This window comes from Drosophila rhopaloa, unplaced genomic scaffold (assembly GCF_018152115.1).
Source record: "Drosophila rhopaloa isolate 14029-0021.01 unplaced genomic scaffold, ASM1815211v1 contig_3, whole genome shotgun sequence".
NCBI classification, from domain to species: Eukaryota; Metazoa; Arthropoda; class Insecta; order Diptera; family Drosophilidae; genus Drosophila; species Drosophila rhopaloa.
Genome location: NW_025335123.1, coordinates 26107870 through 26125776, shown reverse-complemented (window position 1 = coordinate 26125776; position 17907 = coordinate 26107870). Strand labels below are relative to the sequence as shown.

The 17907-nt window shown below is 29.9% G+C and overlaps 1 protein-coding gene across 2 annotated transcripts in view; it reads right to left on the bottom strand.

Annotated features, from left to right (window-relative positions):
- The window catches only part of LOC108052942 (disheveled-associated activator of morphogenesis 1), a 45021-nt gene that overhangs the window by 6702 nt on the left and 20412 nt on the right, over positions 1-17907 (bottom strand). The window lies entirely within an intron of this gene.

Here is a 17907-nt window from a genome sequence, read left to right as displayed (position 1 = left end):
CAGATTTTTAGAGAATCAAACCAAAAATCTTTAGAGGTATGCCACTTTAAAATGGGGTTAATTTGGTAAAGTTATGGACTCTAGAAGTCCAATTTTGAGTCACCGGACAAGACACCGGAAAATTAGAAATTACTAACATGAAAATGGGTCAAAAATTTGATCAACGTTAAATTGAAAATTTTGAATGCAGATTTTTAGAGGATCTTTAGAGGTATGCCACTTTAAGATCGGATTAAATTTAGTAAAGTTATAGACTCTGGAAGTGCACTTTGGTTAGCACTTATGCAACTCACCGAAAACTTGGAAATAACTAACATGAAAATGCGTCAAAAATTTAATCTACGTTAAATTAAAAATTTTGAATGCAGATTTTTAGAGGATCAAATCACAAGTCTTTAGAGGTATGCCACTTTAAGATCGGATTAAATTTGTTAAAGTTATAGACTCACGAAGACCAATTTCGGGTCAAAGTTAAACAAGTCATCGGAAAATCAGAAATAACTAACATGAAAATGGGTCAAAAATTTGATCAACGTTGAAGTGAAAATTTTGAATGCAGATTTTTAGAGGATCAAATCACAAGTCTTTAGAGGTATGCCACTTTAAGATCGGATTAAATTTGGTAAAGTTATAGACTCACGAAGACCAATTTTGGGTCAACGTTAAACAAGTCATCGGAAAATCAGAAATAACTATCATGAAAATGCGTCAAAAATTTAATCTACGTTAAATTAAAAATTTTGAATGCAGATTTTTAGAGGATCAAATCACAAGTCTTTAGAGGTATGCCACTTTAAGATCGGATTAAATTTGTAAAAGTTATAGACTCACGAAGACCAATTTCGGGTCAAAGTTAAACAAGTCATCGGAAAATCAGAAATAACTAACATGAAAATGGGTCAAAAATTTAATCTACGTTAAATTAAAAATTTTGAATGCAGATTTTTAGAGGATCAAATCACAAGTCTTTAGAGGTATGCCACTTTAAGATCGGATTAAATTTGGTAAAGTTATAGACTCTGGAAGTGCACTTTGGTTAGTATTTATGCAACTCACCGAAAACTTGGAAATAACTAACATGAAAATGCGTCAAAAATTTAATCTACGTTAAATTAAAAATTTTGAATGCAGATTTTTAGAGGATCAAATCACAAGTCTTTAGAGGTATGCCACTTTAAGATCGGATTAAATTTGGTAAAGTTATAGACTCTGGAAGTGCACTTTGGTTAGTATTTATGCAACTCACCGAAAACTTGAAAATAACTAACATGAAAATGAGTCAAAAATTTGATCAACGTTAAATAAAAAATTTTGAATGCAGATTTTTAGAGGATCAAATCACAAGTCTTTAGAGGTATGCCACTTTAAGATGGGATTAAATTTAGTAAAGTTATAGACTCTGGAACACCAATTTTGGGTCAAAGTTAAACAAGTCATCGGAAAATCAGAAATAACTAACATGAAAATGGGTCAAAAATTTGATCAACGTTGAAGTGAAAATTTTGAATGCAGATTTTTAGAGGATCAAATCACAAGTCTTTAGAGGTATGCCACTTTAAGATCGGATTAAATTTGGTAAAGTTATAGACTCACGAAGACCAATTTTGGGTCAAAGTTAAACAAGTCATCCGAAAATCAGAAAAAAACTAACATGAAAATGGTTTAAAAATTTGATCTACGTTAAATTAAAAATTTTGAATGCAGATTTTTAGAGGATCAAATCACAAGTCTTTAGAGGTATGCCACTTTAAGATCGGATTAAATTTGGTAAAGTTATAGACTCACGAAGACCAATTTTGGGTCAACGTTAAACAAGTCATCGGAAAATCAGAAATAACTAACATGAAAATGCGTCAAAAATTTAATCTACGTTAAATTAAAAATTTTGAATGCAGATTTTTAGAGGATCAAATCACAAGTCTTTAGAGGTATGCCAATTTAAGATGGGATTAAATTTAGTAAAGTTATAGACTCTGGAACACCAATTTTGGGTCAAAGTTAAACAAGTCATCGGAAAATCAGAAATAACTAACATGAAAATGGTTTAAAAATTTGATCTACGTTAAATTAAAAATTTTGAATGCAGATTTTTGGAGGATCAAATCACAAGTCTTTAGAGGTATGCCACTTTAAGATCGGATTAAATTTGGTAAAGTTGTAGACTCACGAAGACCAATTTTGGGTCAAAGTTAAACAAGTCATCGGAAAATCAGAAATAACTAACATGAAAATGCGTCAAAAATTTAATCACCGTTAAATTAAAAATTTTGAATGCAGATTTTTAGAGGATCAAATCACAAGTCTTAAGAGGTATGCCACTTTAAGATCGGATTAAATTTAGTAAAGTTATAGACTCTCAAACACCAATTTTGGGTCAAAGTTAAACAAGTCATCGGAAAATCAGAAATAACTAACATGAAAATGGGTCAAAAATTTGATTAACGTTGAAGTGAAAATTTTGAATGCAGATTTTTAGAGGATCAAATCACAAGTCTTTAGAGGTATGCCACTTTAAGATCGGATTAAATTTGGTAAAGTTATAGACTCACGAAGACCAATTTTGGGTCAAAGTTAAACAAGTCATCGGAAAATCAGAAAAAAACTAACATGAAAATGGTTTAAAAATTTGATCTACGTTAAATTAAAAATTTTGAATGCAGATTTTTAGAGGATCAAATCACAAGTCTTTAGAGGTATGCCACTTTAAGATCGGATTAAATTTGGTAAAGTTATAGACTCTGGAAGTGCACTTTGGTTAGTATTTATGCAACTCACCGAAAACTTGAAAATAACTAACATGAAAATGAGTCAAAAATTTGATCAACGTTAAATAAAAAATTTTGAATGCAGATTTTTAGAGGATCAAATCACAAGTCTTTAGAGGTATGCCACTTTAAGATGGGATTAAATTTAGTAAAGTTATAGACTCTGGAACACCAATTTTGGGTCAAAGTTAAACAAGTCATCGGAAAATCAGAAATAACTAACATGAAAATGGGTCAAAAATTTGATCTACGTTAAATTAAAAATTTTGAATGCAGATTTTTAGAGGATCAAATCACAAGTCTTTAGAGGTATGCCTCAAACACCAATTTTGGGTCAAAGTTAAACAAGTCATCGGAAAATCAGAAATAACTAACATGAAAATGGGTCAAAAATTTGATCAACGTTGAAGTGAAAATTTTGAATGCAGATTTTTAGAGGATCAAATCACAAGTCTTTAGAGGTATGCCACTTTAAGATCGGATTAAATTTGGTAAAGTTATAGACTCACGAAGACCAATTTTGGGTCAAAGTTAAACAAGTCATCGGAAAATCAGAAAAAAACTAACATGAAAATGGTTTAAAAATTTGATCTACGTTAAATTAAAAATTTTGAATGCAGATTTTTAGAGGATCAAATCACAAGTCTTTAGAGGTATGCCACTTTAAGATCGGATTAAATTTGGTAAAGTTATAGACTCACGAAGACCAATTTTGGGTCAACGTTAAACAAGTCATCGGAAAATCAGAAATAACTAACATGAAAATGCGTCAAAAATTTAATCTACGTTAAATTAAAAATTTTGAATGCAGATTTTTAGAGGATCAAATCACAAGTCTTTAGAGGTATGCCAATTTAAGATGGGATTAAATTTAGTAAAGTTATAGACTCTGGAACACCAATTTTGGGTCAAAGTTAAACAAGTCATCGGAAAATCAGAAATAACTAACATGAAAATGGTTTAAAAATTTGATCTACGTTAAATTAAAAATTTTGAATGCAGATTTTTGGAGGATCAAATCACAAGTCTTTAGAGGTATGCCACTTTAAGATCGGATTAAATTTGGTAAAGTTGTAGACTCACGAAGACCAATTTTGGGTCAAAGTTAAACAAGTCATCGGAAAATCAGAAATAACTAACATGAAAATGCGTCAAAAATTTAATCACCGTTAAATTAAAAATTTTGAATGCAGATTTTTAGAGGATCAAATCACAAGTCTTAAGAGGTATGCCACTTTAAGATCGGATTAAATTTAGTAAAGTTATAGACTCTCAAACACCAATTTTGGGTCAAAGTTAAACAAGTCATCGGAAAATCAGAAATAACTAACATGAAAATGGGTCAAAAATTTGATCAACGTTGAAGTGAAAATTTTGAATGCAGATTTTTAGAGGATCAAATCACAAGTCTTTAGAGGTATGCCACTTTAAGATCGGATTAAATTTGGTAAAGTTATAGACTCACGAAGACCAATTTTGGGTCAAAGTTAAACAAGTCATCGGAAAATCAGAAAAAAACTAACATGAAAATGGTTTAAAAATTTGATCTACGTTAAATTAAAAATTTTGAATGCAGATTTTTAGAGGATCAAATCACAAGTCTTTAGAGGTATGCCACTTTAAGATCGGATTAAATTTGGTAAAGTTATAGACTCTGGAAGTGCACTTTGGTTAGTATTTATGCAACTCACCGAAAACTTGAAAATAACTAACATGAAAATGAGTCAAAAATTTGATCAACGTTAAATAAAAAATTTTGAATGCAGATTTTTAGAGGATCAAATCACAAGTCTTTAGAGGTATGCCACTTTAAGATGGGATTAAATTTAGTAAAGTTATAGACTCTGGAACACCAATTTTGGGTCAAAGTTAAACAAGTCATCGGAAAATCAGAAATAACTAACATGAAAATGGGTCAAAAATTTGATCTACGTTAAATTAAAAATTTTGAATGCAGATTTTTAGAGGATCAAATCACAAGTCTTTAGAGGTATGCCTCAAACACCAATTTTGGGTCAAAGTTAAACAAGTCATCGGAAAATCAGAAATAACTAACATGAAAATGGGTCAAAAATTTGATCAACGTTGAAGTGAAAATTTTGAATGCAGATTTTTAGAGGATCAAATCACAAGTCTTTAGAGGTATGCCACTTTAAGATCGGATTAAATTTGGTAAAGTTATAGACTCACGAAGACCAATTTTGGGTCAAAGTTAAACAAGTCATCGGAAAATCAGAAAAAAACTAACATGAAAATGGTTTAAAAATTTGATCTACGTTAAATTAAAAATTTTGAATGCAGATTTTTAGAGGATCAAATCACAAGTCTTTAGAGGTATGCCACTTTAAGATCGGATTAAATTTGGTAAAGTTATAGACTCACGAAGACCAATTTTGGGTCAACGTTAAACAAGTCATCGGAAAATCAGAAATAACTAACATGAAAATGCGTCAAAAATTTAATCTACGTTAAATTAAAAATTTTGAATGCAGATTTTTAGAGGATCAAATCACAAGTCTTTAGAGGTATGCCAATTTAAGATGGGATTAAATTTAGTAAAGTTATAGACTCTGGAACACCAATTTTGGGTCAAAGTTAAACAAGTCATCGGAAAATCAGAAATAACTAACATGAAAATGGTTTAAAAATTTGATCTACGTTAAATTAAAAATTTTGAATGCAGATTTTTGGAGGATCAAATCACAAGTCTTTAGAGGTATGCCACTTTAAGATCGGATTAAATTTGGTAAAGTTGTAGACTCACGAAGACCAATTTTGGGTCAAAGTTAAACAAGTCATCGGAAAATCAGAAATAACTAACATGAAAATGCGTCAAAAATTTAATCACCGTTAAATTAAAAATTTTGAATGCAGATTTTTAGAGGATCAAATCACAAGTCTTAAGAGGTATGCCACTTTAAGATCGGATTAAATTTAGTAAAGTTATAGACTCTCAAACACCAATTTTGGGTCAAAGTTAAACAAGTCATCGGAAAATCAGAAATAACTAACATGAAAATGGGTCAAAAATTTGATCAACGTTGAAGTGAAAATTTTGAATGCAGATTTTTAGAGGATCAAATCACAAGTCTTTAGAGGTATGCCACTTTAAGATCGGATTAAATTTGGTAAAGTTATAGACTCACGAAGACCAATTTTGGGTCAAAGTTAAACAAGTCATCGGAAAATCAGAAAAAAACTAACATGAAAATGGTTTAAAAATTTGATCTACGTTAAATTAAAAATTTTGAATGCAGATTTTTAGAGGATCAAATCACAAGTCTTTAGAGGTATGCCACTTTAAGATCGGATTAAATTTGGTAAAGTTATAGACTCACGAAGACCAATTTTGGGTCAACGTTAAACAAGTCATCGGAAAATCAGAAATAACTAACATGAAAATGGTTTAAAAATTTGATCTAAGGTAAATTTAAAATTTTGAATGCAGATTTTTAGAGGATCAAATCACAAGTCTTTAGAGTTATGCCACTTTAAGATCGGATTAAATTTGGTAAAGTTATAGACTCACGAAGACCAATTTTGGGTCAACGTTAAACAAGTCATCGGAAAATCAGAAATAACTAACATGAAAATGGTTTAAAAATTTGATCTAAGGTAAATTTAAAATTTTGAATGCAGATTTTTAGAGGATCAAATCACAAGTCTTTAGCGGTATGCCACTTTAAGATGGGATTAAATTTAGTAAAGTTATAGACTCTAAAACACCAATTTTGGGTCAAAGTTAAACAAGTCATCGGAAAATCAGAAATAACTAACATGAAAATGGGTCAAAAATTTGATCTACGTTAAATTAAAAATTTTGAATGCAGATTTTTAGAGGATCAAATCACAAGTCTTTAGAGGTATGCCACTTTAAGATCGGATTAAATTTAGTAAAGTTATAGACTCTCGAACACCAATTTTGGGTCAAAGTTAAACAAGTCATCGAAAAATCAGAAATAACTAACATGAAAATGGTTTAAAAATTTGATATACGTTAAATTAAAAATTTTGAATGCAGATTTTTAGAGGATCAAATCACAAGTCTTTAGAGGTATGCCACTTTAAGATCGGATTAAATTTGGTAAAGTTATAGACTCTGGAAGTGCACTTTGGTTAGCATTTATGCAACTCACCGAAAACTTGAAAATAACTAACATGAAAATGAGTCAAAAATTTGATCAACGTTAAATAAAAAATTTTGAATGCAGATTTTTAGAGGATCAAATCACAAGTCTTTAGAGGTATGCCACTTTAAGATGGGATTAAATTTAGTAAAGTTATAGACTCTGGAACACCAATTTTGGGTCAAAGTTAAACAAGTCATCGGAAAATCAGAAATAACTAACATGAAAATGGGTCAAAAATTTGATCTACGTTAAATTAAAAATTTTGAATGCAGATTTTTAGAGGATCAAATCACAAGTCTTTAGAGGTTTGCCACTTTAAGATCGGATTAAATTTGTAAAAGTTATAGACTCTGGAAGTGCACTTTGGTTAGCATTTATGCAACTCACCGAAAACTTGAAAATAACTAACATGAAAATGAGTCAAAAATTCGATCAATGTTAAATAAAAAATTTTGAATGCAGATTTTTAATGGATCAAATCACAAGTCTTGAGAGGTATGCCACTTTAAGATCGGATTAAATTTGGTAAAGTTGTAGACTCACGAAGACCAATTTTGGGTCAAAGTTAAACAAGTCATCGGAAAATCAGAAATAACTAACATGAAAATGCGTCAAAAATTTAATCACCGTTAAATTAAAAATTTTGAATGCAGATGTTTAGAGGATCAAATCACAAGTCTTTAGAGGTATGCCACTTTAAGATCGGATTAAATTTAGTATAGTTATAGACTCTCAAACACCAATTTTGGGTCAAAGTTAAACAAGTCATCGGAAAATCAGAAATAACTAACATGAAAATGGGTCAAAAATTTGATCAACGTTGAAGTGAAAATTTTGAATGCAGATTTTTAGAGGATCAAATCACAAGTCTTTAGAGGTATGCCACTTTAAGATCGGATTAAATTTGGTAAAGTTATAGACTCACGAAGACCAATTTTGGGTCAAAGTTAAACAAGTCATCGGAAAATCAGAAAAAAACTAACATGAAAATGGTTTAAAAATTTGATCTACGTTAAATTAAAAATTTTGAATGCAGATTTTTAGAGGATCAAATCACAAGTCTTTAGAGGTATGCCACTTTAAGATCGGATTAAATTTGGTAAAGTTATAGACTCACGAAGACCAATTTTGGGTCAACGTTAAACAAGTCATCGGAAAATCAGAAATAACTAACATGAAAATGCGTCAAAAATTTAATCTACGTTAAATTAAAAATTTTGAATGCAGATTTTTAGAGGATCAAATCACAAGTCTTTAGAGGTATGCCAATTTAAGATGGGATTAAATTTAGTAAAGTTATAGACTCTGGAACACCAATTTTGGGTCAAAGTTAAACAAGTCATCGGAAAATCAGAAATAACTAACATGAAAATGGTTTAAAAATTTGATCTACGTTAAATTAAAAATTTTGAATGCAGATTTTTGGAGGATCAAATCACAAGTCTTTAGAGGTATGCCACTTTAAGATCGGATTAAATTTGGTAAAGTTGTAGACTTACGAAGACCAATTTTGGGTCAAAGTTAAACAAGTCATCGGAAAATCAGAAATAACTAACATGAAAATGCGTCAAAAATTTAATCACCGTTAAATTAAAAATTTTGAATGCAGATTTTTAGAGGATCAAATCACAAGTCTTAAGAGGTATGCCACTTTAAGATCGGATTAAATTTAGTAAAGTTATAGACTCTCAAACACCAATTTTGGGTCAAAGTTAAACAAGTCATCGGAAAATCAGAAATAACTAACATGAAAATGGGTCAAAAATTTGATCAACGTTGAAGTGAAAATTTTGAATGCAGATTTTTAGAGGATCAAATCACAAGTCTTTAGAGGTATGCCACTTTAAGATCGGATTAAATTTGGTAAAGTTATAGACTCACGAAGACCAATTTTGGGTCAAAGTTAAACAAGTCATCGGAAAATCAGAAAAAAACTAACATGAAAATGGTTTAAAAATTTGATCTACGTTAAATTAAAAATTTTGAATGCAGATTTTTAGAGGATCAAATCACAAGTCTTTAGAGGTATGCCACTTTAAGATCGGATTAAATTTGGTAAAGTTATAGACTCACGAAGACCAATTTTGGGTCAACGTTAAACAAGTCATCGGAAAATCAGAAATAACTAACATGAAAATGGTTTAAAAATTTGATCTAAGGTAAATTTAAAATTTTGAATGCAGATTTTTAGAGGATCAAATCACAAGTCTTTAGAGTTATGCCACTTTAAGATCGGATTAAATTTGGTAAAGTTATAGACTCACGAAGACCAATTTTGGGTCAACGTTAAACAAGTCATCGGAAAATCAGAAATAACTAACATGAAAATGGTTTAAAAATTTGATCTAAGGTAAATTTAAAATTTTGAATGCAGATTTTTAGAGGATCAAATCACAAGTCTTTAGCGGTATGCCACTTTAAGATGGGATTAAATTTAGTAAAGTTATAGACTCTAAAACACCAATTTTGGGTCAAAGTTAAACAAGTCATCGGAAAATCAGAAATAACTAACATGAAAATGGGTCAAAAATTTGATCTACGTTAAATTAAAAATTTTGAATGCAGATTTTTAGAGGATCAAATCACAAGTCTTTAGAGGTATGCCACTTTAAGATCGGATTAAATTTAGTAAAGTTATAGACTCTCGAACACCAATTTTGGGTCAAAGTTAAACAAGTCATCGGAAAATCAGAAATAACTAACATGAAAATGGTTTAAAAATTTGATCTAAGGTAAATTTAAAATTTTGAATGCAGATTTTTAGAGGATCAAATCACAAGTCTTTAGAGGTATGCCACTTTAAGATCGGATTAAATTTGGTAAAGTTATAGACTCACGAAGACCAATTTTGGGTCAAAGTTAAACAAGTCATCGGAAAATCAGAAATAACTAACATGAAAATGCGTCAAAAATTTAATCTACGTTAAATTAAAAATTTTGAATGCAGATTTTTAGAGGATCAAATCACAAGTCTTTAGAGGTATGCCACTTTAAGATCGGATTAAATTTGGTAAAGTTATAGACTCACGAAGACCAATTTTGGGTCAAAGTTAAACAAGTCATCGGAAAATCAGAAATAACTAACATGAAAATGGTTTAAAAATTTGATCTAAGGTAAATTTAAAATTTTGAATGCAGATTTTTAGGGGATCAAATCACAAGTCTTTAGAGGTATGCCACTTTAAGATCGGATTAAATTTGGTAAAGTTATAGACTCACGAAGACCAATTTTGGGTCAAAGTTAAACAAGTCATCGGAAAATCAGAAATAACTAACATGAAAATGGGTCAAAAATTTGATCTACGTTAAATTAAAAATTTTGAATGCAGATTTTTAGAGGATCAAATCGCAAGTCTTTAGAGGTATGCCACTTTAAGATCGGATTAAATTTGGTAAAGTTATAGACTCACGAAGACCAATTTTGGGTCAAAGTTAAACAAGTCATCGGAAAATCAGAAATAACTAACATGAAAATGGGTCAAAAATTTGATCTACGTTAAATTAAAAATTTTGAATGCAGATTTTTGGAGGATCAAATCACAAGTCTTTAAAGGTATGCCACTTTAAGATCGGATTAAATTTGTAAAAGTTATAGACTCTGGAAGTGCACTTTGGTTAGCATTTATGCAACTCACCGAAAACTTGAAAATAACTAACATGAAAATGAGTCAAAAATTTGATCAACGTTAAATAAAAAATTTTGAATGCAGATTTTTAGAGGATCAAATCACAAGTCTTTAGAGGTATGCCACTTTAAGATGGGATTAAATTTAGTAAAGTTATAGACTCTGGAACACCAATTTTGGGTCAAAGTTAAACAAGTCATCGGAAAATCAGAAATAACTAACATGAAAATGGTTTAAAAATTTGATCTAAGGTAAATTTAAAATTTTGAATGCAGATTTTTAGATATGCCACTTTAAGATGGGATTAAATTTAGTAAAGTTATAGACTCTAAAACACCAATTTTGGGTCAAAGTTAAACAAGTCATCGGAAAATCAGAAATAACTAACATGAAAATGGGTCAAAAATTTGATCTACGTTAAATTAAAAATTTTGAATGCAGATTTTTAGAGGATCAAATCACAAGTCTTTAGAGGTATGCCACTTTAAGATGGGATTAAATTTGTAAAAGTTATAGACTCACGAAGACCAATTTCGGGTCAAAGTTAAACAAGTCATCGGAAAATCAGAAATAACTAACATGAAAATGGGTCAAAAATTTGATCAACGTTGAAGTGAAAATTTTGAATGCAGATTTTTAGAGGATCAAATCACAAGTCTTTAGAGGTATGCCACTTTAAGATCGGATTAAATTTGGTAAAGTTATAGACTCACGAAGACCAATTTTGGGTCAAAGTTAAACAAGTCATCGGAAAATCAGAAATAACTAACATGAAAATGGTTTAAAAATTTGATCTACGTTAAATTAAAAATTTTGAATGCAGATTTTTAGAGGATCAAATCACAAGTCTTTAGAGGTATGCCACTTTAAGATCGGATTAAATTTAGTAAAGTTATAGACTCTCGAACACCAATTTTCGGTCAAAGTTAAACAAGTCATCGGAAAATCAGAAATAACTAACATGAAAATGCGTCAAAAATTTAATCTACGTTAAATTAAAAATTTTGAATGCAGATTTTTAGAGGATCAAATCACAAGTCTTTAGAGGTATGCCACTTTAAGATCGGATTTAATTTAGTAAAGTTATAGACTCTCGAACACCAATTTTGGGTCAAAGTTAAACAAGTCATCGGAAAATCAGAAATAACTAACATGAAAATGGTTTAAAAATTTGATCTAAGGTAAATTTAAAATTTTGAATGCAGATTTTTAGAGGATCAAATCACAAGTCTTTAGAGGTATGCCACTTTAAGATCGGATTAAATTTGGTAAAGTTATAGACTCACGAAGACCAATTTTGGGTCAAAGTTAAACAAGTCATCGGAAAATCAGAAATAACTAACATGAAAATGGGTCAAAAATTTGATCTACGTTAAATTAAAAATTTTGAATGCAGATTTTTAGAGGATCAAATCGCAAGTCTTTAGAGGTATGCCACTTTAAGATCGGATTAAATTTGGTAAAGTTATAGACTCACGAAGACCAATTTTGGGTCAAAGTTAAACAAGTCATCGGAAAATCAGAAATAACTAACATGAAAATGCGTCAAAAATTTAATCACCGTTAAATTAAAAATTTTGAATGCAGATTTTTAGAGGATCAAATCACAAGTCTTTAGAGGTATGCCACTTTAAGATGGGATTAAATTTAGTAAAGTTATAGACTCTGGAACACCAATTTTGGGTCAAAGTTAAACAAGTCATCGGAAAATCAGAAATAACTAACATGAAAATGGGTCAAAAATTTAATCTACGTTAAATTAAAAATTTTGAATGCAGATTTTTAGAGGATCAAATCACAAGTCTTTAGAGGTATGCCACTTTAAGATGGGATTAAATTTAGTAAAGTTATAGACTCTGGAACACCAATTTTGGGTCAAAGTTAAACAAGTCATCGGAAAATCAGAAATAACTAACATGAAAATGGGTCAAAAATTTGATCAACGTTGAAGTGAAAATTTTGAATGCAGATTTTTAGAGGATCAAATCACAAGTCTTTAGAGGTATGCCACTTTAAGATCGGATTAAATTTGGTAAAGTTATAGACTCACGAAGACCAATTTTGGGTCAAAGTTAAACAAGTCATCGGAAAATCAGAAAAAAACTAACATGAAAATGGTTTAAAAATTTGATCTACGTTAAATTAAAAATTTTGAATGCAGATTTTTAGAGGATCAAATCACAAGTCTTTAGAGGTATGCCACTTTAAGATCGGATTAAATTTGGTAAAGTTATAGACTCACGAAGACCAATTTTGGGTCAACGTTAAACAAGTCATCGGAAAATCAGAAATAACTAACATGAAAATGGTTTAAAAATTTGATCTAAGGTAAATTTAAAATTTTGAATGCAGATTTTTAGAGGATCAAATCACAAGTCTTTAGAGTTATGCCACTTTAAGATCGGATTAAATTTGGTAAAGTTATAGACTCACGAAGACCAATTTTGGGTCAACGTTAAACAAGTCATCGGAAAATCAGAAATAACTAACATGAAAATGGTTTAAAAATTTGATCTAAGGTAAATTTAAAATTTTGAATGCAGATTTTTAGAGGATCAAATCACAAGTCTTTAGCGGTATGCCACTTTAAGATGGGATTAAATTTAGTAAAGTTATAGACTCTAAAACACCAATTTTGGGTCAAAGTTAAACAAGTCATCGGAAAATCAGAAATAACTAACATGAAAATGGGTCAAAAATTTGATCTACGTTAAATTAAAAATTTTGAATGCAGATTTTTAGAGGATCAAATCACAAGTCTTTAGAGGTATGCCACTTTAAGATCGGATTAAATTTAGTAAAGTTATAGACTCTCGAACACCAATTTTGGGTCAAAGTTAAACAAGTCATCGGAAAATCAGAAATAACTAACATGAAAATGGTTTAAAAATTTGATCTAAGGTAAATTTAAAATTTTGAATGCAGATTTTTAGAGGATCAAATCACAAGTCTTTAGAGGTATGCCACTTTAAGATCGGATTAAATTTGGTAAAGTTATAGACTCACGAAGACCAATTTTGGGTCAAAGTTAAACAAGTCATCGGAAAATCAGAAATAACTAACATGAAAATGCGTCAAAAATTTAATCTACGTTAAATTAAAAATTTTGAATGCAGATTTTTAGAGGATCAAATCACAAGTCTTTAGAGGTATGCCACTTTAAGATGGGATTAAATTTGTAAAAGTTATAGACTCACGAAGACCAATTTCGGGTCAAAGTTAAACAAGTCATCGGAAAATCAGAAATAACTAACATGAAAATGGGTCAAAAATTTGATCAACGTTGAAGTGAAAATTTTGAATGCAGATTTTTAGAGGATCAAATCACAAGTCTTTAGAGGTATGCCACTTTAAGATCGGATTAAATTTGGTAAAGTTATAGACTCACGAAGACCAATTTTGGGTCAAAGTTAAACAAGTCATCGGAAAATCAGAAATAACTAACATGAAAATGGTTTAAAAATTTGATCTACGTTAAATTAAAAATTTTGAATGCAGATTTTTAGAGGATCAAATCACAAGTCTTTAGAGGTATGCCACTTTAAGATCGGATTAAATTTAGTAAAGTTATAGACTCTCGAACACCAATTTTCGGTCAAAGTTAAACAAGTCATCGGAAAATCAGAAATAACTAACATGAAAATGCGTCAAAAATTTAATCTACGTTAAATTAAAAATTTTGAATGCAGATTTTTAGAGGATCAAATCACAAGTCTTTAGAGGTATGCCACTTTAAGATCGGATTTAATTTAGTAAAGTTATAGACTCTCGAACACCAATTTTGGGTCAAAGTTAAACAAGTCATCGGAAAATCAGAAATAACTAACATGAAAATGGTTTAAAAATTTGATCTAAGGTAAATTTAAAATTTTGAATGCAGATTTTTAGAGGATCAAATCACAAGTCTTTAGAGGTATGCCACTTTAAGATCGGATTAAATTTGGTAAAGTTATAGACTCACGAAGACCAATTTTGGGTCAAAGTTAAACAAGTCATCGGAAAATCAGAAATAACTAACATGAAAATGGGTCAAAAATTTGATCTACGTTAAATTAAAAATTTTGAATGCAGATTTTTAGAGGATCAAATCGCAAGTCTTTAGAGGTATGCCACTTTAAGATCGGATTAAATTTGGTAAAGTTATAGACTCACGAAGACCAATTTTGGGTCAAAGTTAAACAAGTCATCGGAAAATCAGAAATAACTAACATGAAAATGCGTCAAAAATTTAATCACCGTTAAATTAAAAATTTTGAATGCAGATTTTTAGAGGATCAAATCACAAGTCTTTAGAGGTATGCCACTTTAAGATGGGATTAAATTTAGTAAAGTTATAGACTCTGGAACACCAATTTTGGGTCAAAGTTAAACAAGTCATCGGAAAATCAGAAATAACTAACATGAAAATGGGTCAAAAATTTAATCTACGTTAAATTAAAAATTTTGAATGCAGATTTTTAGAGGATCAAATCACAAGTCTTTAGAGGTATGCCACTTTAAGATGGGATTAAATTTGTAAAAGTTATAGACTCACGAAGACCAATTTCGGGTCAAAGTTAAACAAGTCATCGGAAAATCAGAAATAACTAACATGAAAATGGGTCAAAAATTTGATCAACGTTGAAGTGAAAATTTTGAATGCAGATTTTTAGAGGATCAAATCACAAGTCTTTAGAGGTATGCCACTTTAAGATCGGATTAAATTTGGTAAAGTTATAGACTCACGAAGACCAATTTTGGGTCAAAGTTAAACAAGTCATCGGAAAATCAGAAATAACTAACATGAAAATGGTTTAAAAATTTGATCTACGTTAAATTAAAAATTTTGAATGCAGATTTTTAGAGGATCAAATCACAAGTCTTTAGAGGTATGCCACTTTAAGATCGGATTAAATTTAGTAAAGTTATAGACTCTCGAACACCAATTTTCGGTCAAAGTTAAACAAGTCATCGGAAAATCAGAAATAACTAACATGAAAATGCGTCAAAAATTTAATCTACGTTAAATTAAAAATTTTGAATGCAGATTTTTAGAGGATCAAATCACAAGTCTTTAGAGGTATGCCACTTTAAGATCGGATTTAATTTAGTAAAGTTATAGACTCTCGAACACCAATTTTGGGTCAAAGTTAAACAAGTCATCGGAAAATCAGAAATAACTAACATGAAAATGGTTTAAAAATTTGATCTAAGGTAAATTTAAAATTTTGAATGCAGATTTTTAGAGGATCAAATCACAAGTCTTTAGAGGTATGCCACTTTAAGATCGGATTAAATTTGGTAAAGTTATAGACTCACGAAGACCAATTTTGGGTCAAAGTTAAACAAGTCATCGGAAAATCAGAAATAACTAACATGAAAATGGGTCAAAAATTTGATCTACGTTAAATTAAAAATTTTGAATGCAGATTTTTAGAGGATCAAATCGCAAGTCTTTAGAGGTATGCCACTTTAAGATCGGATTAAATTTGGTAAAGTTATAGACTCACGAAGACCAATTTTGGGTCAAAGTTAAACAAGTCATCGGAAAATCAGAAATAACTAACATGAAAATGCGTCAAAAATTTAATCACCGTTAAATTAAAAATTTTGAATGCAGATTTTTAGAGGATCAAATCACAAGTCTTTAGAGGTATGCCACTTTAAGATGGGATTAAATTTAGTAAAGTTATAGACTCTGGAACACCAATTTTGGGTCAAAGTTAAACAAGTCATCGGAAAATCAGAAATAACTAACATGAAAATGGGTCAAAAATTTAATCTACGTTAAATTAAAAATTTTGAATGCAGATTTTTAGAGGATCAAATCACAAGTCTTTAGAGGTATGCCACTTTAAGATGGGATTAAATTTAGTAAAGTTATAGACTCTGGAACACCAATTTTGGGTCAAAGTTAAACAAGTCATCGGAAAATCAGAAATAACTAACATGAAAATGGGTCAAAAATTTGATCAACGTTGAAGTGAAAATTTTGAATGCAGATTTTTAGAGGATCAAATCACAAGTCTTTAGAGGTATGCCACTTTAAGATCGGATTAAATTTGGTAAAGTTATAGACTCACGAAGACCAATTTTGGGTCAAAGTTAAACAAGTCATCGGAAAATCAGAAAAAAACTAACATGAAAATGGTTTAAAAATTTGATCTACGTTAAATTAAAAATTTTGAATGCAGATTTTTAGAGGATCAAATCACAAGTCTTTAGAGGTATGCCACTTTAAGATCGGATTAAATTTGGTAAAGTTATAGACTCACGAAGACCAATTTTGGGTCAACGTTAAACAAGTCATCGGAAAATCAGAAATAACTAACATGAAAATGGTTTAAAAATTTGATCTAAGGTAAATTTAAAATTTTGAATGCAGATTTTTAGAGGATCAAATCACAAGTCTTTAGAGTTATGCCACTTTAAGATCGGATTAAATTTGGTAAAGTTATAGACTCACGAAGACCAATTTTGGGTCAACGTTAAACAAGTCATCGGAAAATCAGAAATAACTAACATGAAAATGGTTTAAAAATTTGATCTAAGGTAAATTTAAAATTTTGAATGCAGATTTTTAGAGGATCAAATCACAAGTCTTTAGCGGTATGCCACTTTAAGATGGGATTAAATTTAGTAAAGTTATAGACTCTAAAACACCAATTTTGGGTCAAAGTTAAACAAGTCATCGGAAAATCAGAAATAACTAACATGAAAATGGGTCAAAAATTTGATCTACGTTAAATTAAAAATTTTGAATGCAGATTTTTAGAGGATCAAATCACAAGTCTTTAGAGGTATGCCACTTTAAGATCGGATTAAATTTAGTAAAGTTATAGACTCTCGAACACCAATTTTGGGTCAAAGTTAAACAAGTCATCGGAAAATCAGAAATAACTAACATGAAAATGGTTTAAAAATTTGATCTAAGGTAAATTTAAAATTTTGAATGCAGATTTTTAGAGGATCAAATCACAAGTCTTTAGAGGTATGCCACTTTAAGATCGGATTAAATTTGGTAAAGTTATAGACTCACGAAGACCAATTTTGGGTCAAAGTTAAACAAGTCATCGGAAAATCAGAAATAACTAACATGAAAATGCGTCAAAAATTTAATCTACGTTAAATTAAAAATTTTGAATGCAGATTTTTAGAGGATCAAATCACAAGTCTTTAGAGGTATGCCACTTTAAGATCGGATTAAATTTGGTAAAGTTATAGACTCACGAAGACCAATTTTGGGTCAAAGTTAAACAAGTCATCGGAAAATCAGAAATAACTAACATGAAAATGGTTTAAAAATTTGATCTAAGGTAAATTTAAAATTTTGAATGCAGATTTTTAGGGGATCAAATCACAAGTCTTTAGAGGTATGCCACTTTAAGATCGGATTAAATTTGGTAA